The sequence below is a fragment of the Mus caroli genome, unplaced genomic scaffold, assembly GCF_978045245.1.
Source record: "Mus caroli unplaced genomic scaffold, Mus_caroli_1 scaffold_13, whole genome shotgun sequence".
Lineage (NCBI taxonomy): Eukaryota > Metazoa > Chordata > Mammalia > Rodentia > Muridae > Mus > Mus caroli.
In genome coordinates this window covers 18,689,959-18,699,334 of record NW_028227268.1, presented here as the reverse complement: position 1 = coordinate 18,699,334, position 9,376 = coordinate 18,689,959, and positions in this window count along the sequence as shown.

Sequence of the window (9,376 nt, the reverse complement as noted above, 5' to 3'; positions counted from 1 at the left end):
TAAAAGAAAACCAACCCCAAGGCAGACAAGCTACAAATCTCGGCAGCTGCCGAGAGGGAGATTGGAAAAGGAGAGAGAGAGAAAGCCACCATGTTGTGCTAACGGTAACTTGAAGGTCAACCACATGGCGGACAAGCAGCACTCTGGAGGGAGGACTTAAAAAAAAAAACAGTGGAGGGGCTGGTGAGATGGCTCAGTGGGTAAAAGCACCCGACTGCTCTTCCGAAGGTCCAGAGTTCAAATCCCAGCAACCACATGGTGGCTCGCAACCATCCGTAATGAGATCTGGCGCCCTCTTCTGGAGTGTCTGAAGACAGCTACAGTGTACTTACATATAATAAATAAATCTTTAAAAAAAACCAAAACAGTGGAAAAGCCCAAAGTTTCAGAGGGCATGTGTAGGATAGTTCAGGTTTGGGATAGGTTGCAATGTTGGGTTTCTGCTCGGAGGTAGATTATATATTTGTTTTGGGTAGGATGAGATATAGTCTTTCCTTGACAGGCTTTCAGTGCTACCGCTCCCCAGGTCAGCAATTTGCACCCCGAGTTCTGGGACCCCCTAGCCTCTGTGCTCTTGCTCTGGGTAGGCTTCCCTGGGTCAGCACTGTCCCAAGATGTGGGACTCCAAGCTTTCGTGCCCTTGGCCTGAGTAGGCTCTGACCTCTGACCTTCTCCCTGCGTTGGTAGCATGCAGCTGTCAGTAGTTTCTAGAAAATGCACTCTTTGAGTTTTTCTATTGGGAAAGGAAAGCTGATGTGTTAATAAATGTGTGTGTGTGTGTGTGTGATAGTCATGCCCTCGGCAGCTTTTTTGGTTTGTTTAGATAGGGTCTTATACGTGCACCTCAAGCTGCTCCGGACCTCATTGTGTAGCCCAAGCAAGCTGATCTTAAACTCCAGATACTCGTCTGGCCCGATGCCTCCCCAGCATCAGCCACCACGCCCTTTAAGCTTCTCTGTACTCATGAGAGGCAGCCTGCAGAGTGAAACTCCGTGAATCTCTGAGCTGTGCTGTGGACTTGGGGGGTAGAGCAGCTAGGCAGACAGGAGGGCTCCTCTCCTCCACACCTCAGAAACTCTGGATGTGGGAGTCAGTCTGAAGGGCACCAAGGGGAAAGGCTCTGGAGAGCAAACTGCTTCTGCCCAGGTGTGCAGCTTATTCAAAGGGATAAGTGGGGCTACCGGCATGCTGGTGCCGTTACTAAGCTCCAGGACAATCCAGGGCGGCCACTGTGGCTCAGGGATTTGTACAGACCCCTGTATACCACGTGCAAAAAAAAAAAAAAAAAAAAAAAAAGCTGGGCAGTGGTGGCGCACGCCTTTAATCCCAGCACTTGGGAAGCAGAGGCAGGCGGATTTCTGAGTTCAAGTCCAGCCTGGTCTACAGAGTGAGTTCCAGGACAGTGCCAGGGCTATACAGAGAAACCATGTCCTCCAAAACAAAAACAAATAAACAAACAAACAAACAAAAAAGAAGAAGAGAAGGAAACGAACAAAATAATAACAACAACAACAAAACAACTTGGGTTGGTCTCCACAGGGCAAGGAATTTTCAATGAGGACGCAGAGGAAATGGCTGGGGTGAAATTTTAATGTAGAAAATAGTGGGTTTTATTATGACACCACTGCCCTTCCCTTCCTTTGCTGGTCCCCTTCCTCCCCATCAAGTCCCTCCACATTTCATTTCCTGTCACGTGTATATGTAGATATGTAATATATATATATATATATATATATATATATATTACATATCTACATATATTACATATCTACATATACATACATAGAGGCATTTCAATCTAGACACCGTATACGGGAGACACCATGGCCTTTGGCTTTTCCCCACTATTCTGTCTTGTTCTCTGTCAGCCTAGCCATCCTTCTCACCCCTCACGCTCCATTTCCTACTTTCTGGTAGCACATATATCTAAGGGTTTAGGGTTTAGCTGAGAGGTAGAGTACGTGTCTACCAAGCACGCACACAAGCGCGCGCACACACACACACACACACACACTCATGCTCACACACGTGAACACATGAACACCATACACAGATGTGCACACACACTTGTGTGTAAAACACACACAACTCATTAGCCTATTTTCTACATATGTGAGGGATATTTATCTTTGAGTCTAGCTTATTTCTTTCCATCGAAGTTTTAATTGTATGTGTTGAAAGCAGCAAAGGGGGTTCTACGATTTCAAACATGAACGACTCACATGCTTCCAAAAGAAAAAGCTAACAATCCAAAAAACTTTCTTGACATCTTATCCAAGAACAAAATAAAGGTACAATCAGATTGCTAAATAACAATAATTCGAAGGAGATCACAGACACAAAGAAATACGCTCTCAAAGCGTAACCATGGACCACATGAGTGGGGGTAGTCAGGGCCCCAGGTTATTGCCTAGGGGCAGATCTCTGGTTTGATAGACAGTTTTTTTTTTTGTTTTGTTTTTTTGGTTTTTTTTTGTTTTTTGTGTTTTTGAGACAGGGTTTCTCTGTATAGCCTTGGCTGTCCTGGAACTCACTCTGTACACCAGGCTGGCCTCGAACTCAGAAATCCGCCTGCCTCTGCCTCCCGAGTGCTGGGATTAAAGGCGTGCGCCACCACGCCCGGCTTTGATAGACAGTTTTAAAGCTATGAAACCTCTTTTCTCCTGCACACATTCCTTCCCAGGATATGTGCGAGGATTACACAAAGCATGAGAAGGCTAACCAGGACGTTTCCTTAAAGCTCACTTAGAGGACTCTGTTTCCCTTATTGCACTACTAGCACTCTGTCTCAGGGTTTCTATTCCTGCGAAGAGACACCATAACCCAGCAGCACTCATTCACTTGGGGGCTGGCTTACAGTTCAGAGGTTCAGTCTATTGTCATCATGGTGGGAAGCACTGTAGCATGCAGGCAGACATGGTTCTGGAGAAGTAGCTGAGAGCTCTATTTCCGGGTCTGAAGGCAGTAGGAAGAGAAAGTGACCCTGGACCTGGTGTGAGCATCTGAAATCTCAAAGCCTACCCCCTCCCCCCATGCCCTCAGCGCCACAGTTCTCCAGTAAGGCCACACCTCTTAATAGTGCCACTTCACGTGAGCCTCTGTGGACGTTTTCATTCAAACCAGCACACACACACACACACACACACACACACACAAGCAAAATGAGTTCAAGCCAGATGGGTCCTTCCAGCCCCATAGCTGGATGTGACTGGTTTATGACTCAGGAGAATCTATGGCTTGGTGGCCATTATGGGGAGGAGAAGTTTATTCAATTGTTCAGAGTGAAGTGTACATGCAGCTTGATGCAGACGGGGGTCCTAGGCTGCCAAGGTGTGCACGCGTGGTGTGTGACTGTGAGGATCTTGGGATGCTGGGTGGGATTATTAGATGTGTGTGTGCGTGCACGCGCGTGCATAGCACACATACCAAGTGAAGTCTCACGGTCACTAACCTTTCCCCTATGTCTGTCTGTTTCACTTCTTTTCCACTTGGTATAGCGCCTTTTCTATTTGTCCCTTTTCTATTTGTCCCTTTTCTATATATCTCTTTTCTATATGTCCCTTGAGGGCTCTGCTCATCCCTGGGATGCTGTCCACCTTGAAAGACCAGTTTCCCCTGTCTAAGATGGTCTCAGTTTCTTTTCAAAAAATTTAAATAGGGGACCCAAAAATCTAGACTGCTGCCTAAGGGTGGCAGCTTCCTCCCTCCCTCCCTCCCTCCCTCCCTTCCTTCCTTCCTTCCTCCCTCCCTTCCTTCTTCCCTCCTTTAATTTATCAGCATTTTCCTTTCTTTTTTAAGTTAATAAATTTTACATAAAAGAGACTGAGGTAGGATAGAAAGACAGAAAAAGACAGGGATAAAGGAAGGCAGAGTCCCTTTGCCCAGAGCCTAGTTGAAGCCAGTTGAGAAGCAATGGTTACAGCACAGCGAACAACTTGTGGAGGTTGTTGACCAAGGGATAAAATTCCCTTTATACAAAGATTTTTTTTTTTTTGAGGTGGGGGATGGTGGCTGAAGAGATGGTTCAGCGATTAAGAAGAAGGCCTGCGTCATAGGGGATAGGGAAGGAGGCTTCACTTTGACCCACAGAAGCCTGCTCTTTTAGAGACCCCCCAAGTTCTGTCCCCAGCAGCCATGTCAGGTGGCTCCCAGCAACTTGTAATCCCACCTCCAGGGCTCCTGAGATCAAATACCTCCAGCCTCCATGGACACCTGTGCATACCACCTCCATATAGATCGAAATAATTATACATAATACTTAAAATAAAGGTGTTTAATTTAAAATAGCAATGAACCAGGTTTAAAGTTGGGATGGACTTGTCCTTGACAGAGCCTTATTTCTGGTCCTTGAGGGGAGCCTTATTTCTTTCTCCCAGAGGTTTCCTGGAAACTCGAAATGAGACTTCGGCCCTGAGATCTAGACTCATTAACTGCGGGCCTCTGTGCTGCCCCGGTCCTCCTCAAGAGCCACCCTGGGATCCGACTTATGTTCCTTAGCCACCCTTTAAAGACAGTCACTTAAATCCCACCAAAATGATATATTACAGTGCATGTGACCTGTTGTGATGACAATGTAGCTCCCTCCCTCCCTCCCTCCCTCCCTCCCTCCCTCCCTCCCTCCCCCCCTCCCCCCCTTCCCCCCTTCCTCCCTCCCTCCCTCCCTCCCCATGCTCTTGAATGGGCCTTTTGTTCTGAGACTCTCTTGCAACCCTCATGCTTAAGCCTATAGTAAAATATCTTCCATTAAAAACCCCATCTCTGCTTCACACCCGCGCACCCTGATGCTCTTTTCTGTCTAGATGCCACAAATCCTTGTTTAGCTTGAATCAAGTTTCTCAAAGATTAGGGGACTCCTCCAGCGTCTTCGGTGATAGAGTAGGGCAGGGCCTCCTTTTCTGCCCCCCTGTGACATAGACCTCCTTATATTACAGGCTTGAGAGGATTTTGTATTTTGTGTATAGGAGAACTCTTCATAGCATTTTGCAAAGAACCCAGGGTATCATTGTTGAGGAGTTCATGACCCTTTGGAAAAGACTGTAGATTCAATCCAATTATAATTAAAAGATTTATTGATTAGCTGCTAGCAGCTGAGCCAAATTTGAGGTTGAAGTACACAGAAGGACTTTTAGAGGGGAAAGTCACACGAGGACCTTCAATATCTACGCAAGCAAGTGAAAACTGTACTGTTCCACCCAGTTAGGTGATTAAGGCAACTCAGAACAATCTTTGGGTATCTGCTTAAGCACGTTCCAGAAGCAACCCTCCCCAAAGCACCCCTGCACCTGCAACACCCCACAGAAAAACCCATATCATAACAAGTAGACAGTCTCAGCTGTACATTTTTGGGCGGAGGTCACTGGGTTATGGGGAACTTATCTTCCAGGGATTGGAATCAGATAAAGGGTTAATGGATACCAAGATGTCTAGCAAAAAAATGGTCATTATGACTCCTTTAGTCCTAACGTTATCTGCATCTTGTACAATAGGGGAAGGAAAAGTAGTTGAGTGGATGGTAGCAATGTTCTTAGTCTCATTGATGGAAGAATCTTTAAAAAGACCACAGAAGGAAGCTGGAGGGTCATTTTTTCTGTAGCTTGAAAGAAACAGCTTAGGCCAGGCAAGATGTAAATTCCAGAAGCTGCTGGAAGGAGGCAGGTGGTAGAGGAAGAGGAAAATCGTGCCTTTTAATCGGCAGCTGGAGTCTGCGGCAGCTGTAGGATAGGATTCTTCAGAGAACAGAGAAATCTCAGGGTGTTCCGGCAAGTGTGCTTCTGATTTTGGTCAGTCCCTAAGGAAGATGTAGGAAGGGAAAAAAGAAAACGAGATGGTCTTGAATTAGAGGTGAGGAAAGTGGGCAGGTTTAGCAGTGAAAGTCTGAAGAAGGGGCTTCTGGAGATTGTAAATAACGTTATTATTTTACTAAGGGGATAATCTATTTCTCACCTCTCCTCAGCAAGTCTTCAGGTAAATCAGCTTTCCTGAGGAGTGGTCTCCTGGCTAGGTGATTGACAGGACCATTTTGAGGGGACAATAGTATATAATCTCTAATCCTAGAGGCATATTAAATAGACTGTCATAGCTAGTTAGGGCGTGAGGGAGACGAAAAAGTTTACTATTTTTTTTTTCAACCATTAGGAAGTAGCTTTCCCTTCAAGGGTCCCACTGAAGCCCTGTTCCTCCATCTTTTCATATGGTAAATTGGAGCTGGGACCTAAGGCTAACCCTGAGGAAAGAGTCTCTGCTCAATGACCCCCAAGCCTGTTAACGCAGGTCTAGCTGCCAGACAATCCCGCCTCGAGCTGCAGAGGATAGCAGTGCTTGCTGCTGAGCCTGATGACCTGAGTTCAGACCCACACGGTAGAAGGAGGGAACTGATTCCTACATGACCTTTGTTCTGAATTTTGCTGGAGGAGCGCAGCTACACATGTGCACATACATGTATGAAGAAATAAATAAGCAAAAATGATTTTTTTTTTAAAAGGAGAGTGGAAGCCTGAAAACTGTACTGGAGACGAGCTACTGTTTACCGTCCATCTGGCTCCTTACAGTCGGGGTGGGTCAGAGAGGATCTTGCTGCCTGAATGAATGTTTCCAGACTCTTGCATCTTGTTTAAAGAATTCAGGCACACACAGATTGCAAAGTGGCAAGGAAACCTTATTCAGAGACAACCCAATAATACACTGAACAGTTGACTCCGTGATTCTAGTACTCGAAGACAGGGGCCATTATTTGGGTATGAGATGCCTGACTCGCTAGCAAGAAAGACGCCACAGCAGGATCCTTCTGCAACACGTTTATTGGGAGAGCATTGACTGTGTAGGCGAAAGATTCCAAGCCCTAGAACTGGCACTGCTTATATAGGAGAGGCGTGTCTATACCTGATTGGTTATGCTTTCAGTACTTCATTTACATGCCTTGTGCCAGGCAGTGACTTGGCAAAAAAACTCTATGGCACATGCGCACATTGGTTGTTCACCCATATTTATGGGCATCGGCTTATTGAAACCAGCGCCATCTTGTAATGGCGTTTGCGGCTTCCCACATTTGGGGACTCCTTTTATGGACTTTTAGGGTAGCAGAGTTCGTTACTGGGCTGGGCAGATTTTGGGCTGTCTTTCTGGTTTGACTGATGCGCTGGGACTATGTAAACCTTCCCCTGGTTGGAGCATTCTTTTGCATGACGCATCTGATTTGAATCATATGTGTGCCAATTATGTATAGGCATAAGACAGTAAATACGAGATCGTCCCTTAAAGCTCAAAGGACAGAGTTTGCTTGTGTGGTTCCGGGTTCTGTCTGTCTTCCAGGTTGCCTGGTTGCCCCCGTATACCTTAGGACAGGGACCAGTCTAGAGTGGGTGCGGTCTGAAGCCTGCCTCTGCCCTCCACGGCATCAGATGCCCACTGCCCGCCACCCACCGGGCCAGGAGAGATAAAGTGGAATCCAGGGACAAATGGGGCCCAAAGAACTCTGGTCAGGCTAGTGATGCCCGAAGTGTCACAGCTCTTAGAAAAGGAATAAAGAGGTTTGGGGCAGCGTAGGGCCAGTCCAGTCCTGCAGCAGCTGTGGTGGCAGGGGTAATGTGGGGTGGGGTGGGGTGGGGTGGGGTGGGGAGCACTCTGATGTGAGCTTCTGCAAATGATGAGAGCCTGGCCAGACAGGCAGGTCCAAAGGTCCAATGATGAGTGCTTTGGGGGGTAAGAGTCTTTCTCCAAGTGTTATAGCTCAGTAAAAACAGTCAGTCTCAGATGATCCTTGGTGGACAGGGACTATATGAACCTTGGGGAGTGGAATGGGATTTGAGGGGTAAATGGATTCTATTGGCTGAGGCTAATATACTGATGATGCTCTATATGCATGGGGGAAGAGTTCCAGGCGCTGTGCTGTATGACTACCATGACCACCTGGTGGAGGGTCTCCTGGTTACTTGCTCCAAGGCAGGGAAGGAAACAGGGAGGGAATTAATTCTACTCCTACTGGTCTCAAGTTTTGAGATTCCCGGGGGTTTGAACATGCTCTGTCTTGCTGGTTCCATGTCAGTTCCTCTGTTGGCATGGTCCACGTGCCCCACAGACGTACCAAGAACCACTTCCAGCTGGATTCTCTCTCCCCCCAACCCCCACTTCTTATAGCTTAGGGATGTTCTAGAATGTGTTTGAGTGAAAATTGGCCACAAAAGAGTTATTACAAAGGTGTGATCAGGAGGAGCTGCACTCCATCTGAAGCATTGCAGCCTGATGCAAGCGAGGGTCCTAGGTTACTTGTTAAAACCAAGACATCGTTATTGAGGGTGTAGCTTCATCGCCTGAGCCAAGCAGAGTCCTAGGTTGCTAAGCTATTCCTGTGCCTGTCCAAGACATCGTTATTGAGGGTGTAGCTTCATCGCCTGAGCCAAGCAGAGTCCTAGGTTGCTAAGCTATTCCTGTGCCTGTCCAAGACATCGTTATTGAGGGTGTAGCTTCATCGCCTGAGCCAAGCAGAGTCCTAGGTTGCTAAGCTATTCCTGTGCCTGTCCGCTACGAAAAGAAGATATTCTGTCTCCTTGGAGCTGCTGGGTAGAGGCATAGAAGTGAGTTGGGCAGAAATAGTTTCTCCTACTCTTTCCTAAGGTTGTGAAGTCTCCACTGGGAACCATCTGTGAAATTCCTCAGACAAAAAAGGTATCCACCTTTGGTAGCCATTACTTAAGTGTTCTTCTTTGTTGATCCTGGTGGCAGTGGTGTCGAGAGACAGAGTGTAATCGGGTGTGTTGAATTCTGGAAGAGAGAAACTATATACGCTTTATTGAGAATGAGCATGAGCCGAGGCAAGGATAAGCAATAGACGTGGAGAGGGCAGGCTCCCCAAGAAAGGAGTGCTGGCAGCGTCTAGGTTTCTGAGGTTGAAGGTTCGGGCCAGGCTTTCAGTTGAATCTCCTTGGAGGACATTTTTGATGTTGTGCTAGAACTTTGCAACTTTCCAGGGTTTTCATCTGTGTCAGTCAGTCACTTTGCTACTGCTGACCAAAAGCAACTATGGAAGAAGGAGTTTATTATGGTTCCTGAAGGTTAGTCTGCTATGGTGGGGGGAGCCATGGCAGCAGGAGCAGGAAGCTGAGAGATCGTGTCTCAACCACGCACAGGAAGTAGAGGATGTGAGCAGGAAGTGGGGCAAGGCTGATAAAACCCTCTAGTCCACCCCCGGTGATGTACTTCCTCCAGTGAGGCTGCTAAAGGCTCCACAATCTCCTCAGACAGCACAGCTCCAGTGGGGCCGAGTGCCAGGTGGGGGTAGGGGGTGGGGTGGGGGTGATTTCAAATCCTTCTTGGAGGACGTTTCTCATTCAAAACCCAACACCAACATGAAAGGATGACAGTAGTCACAAGAATATCGGGT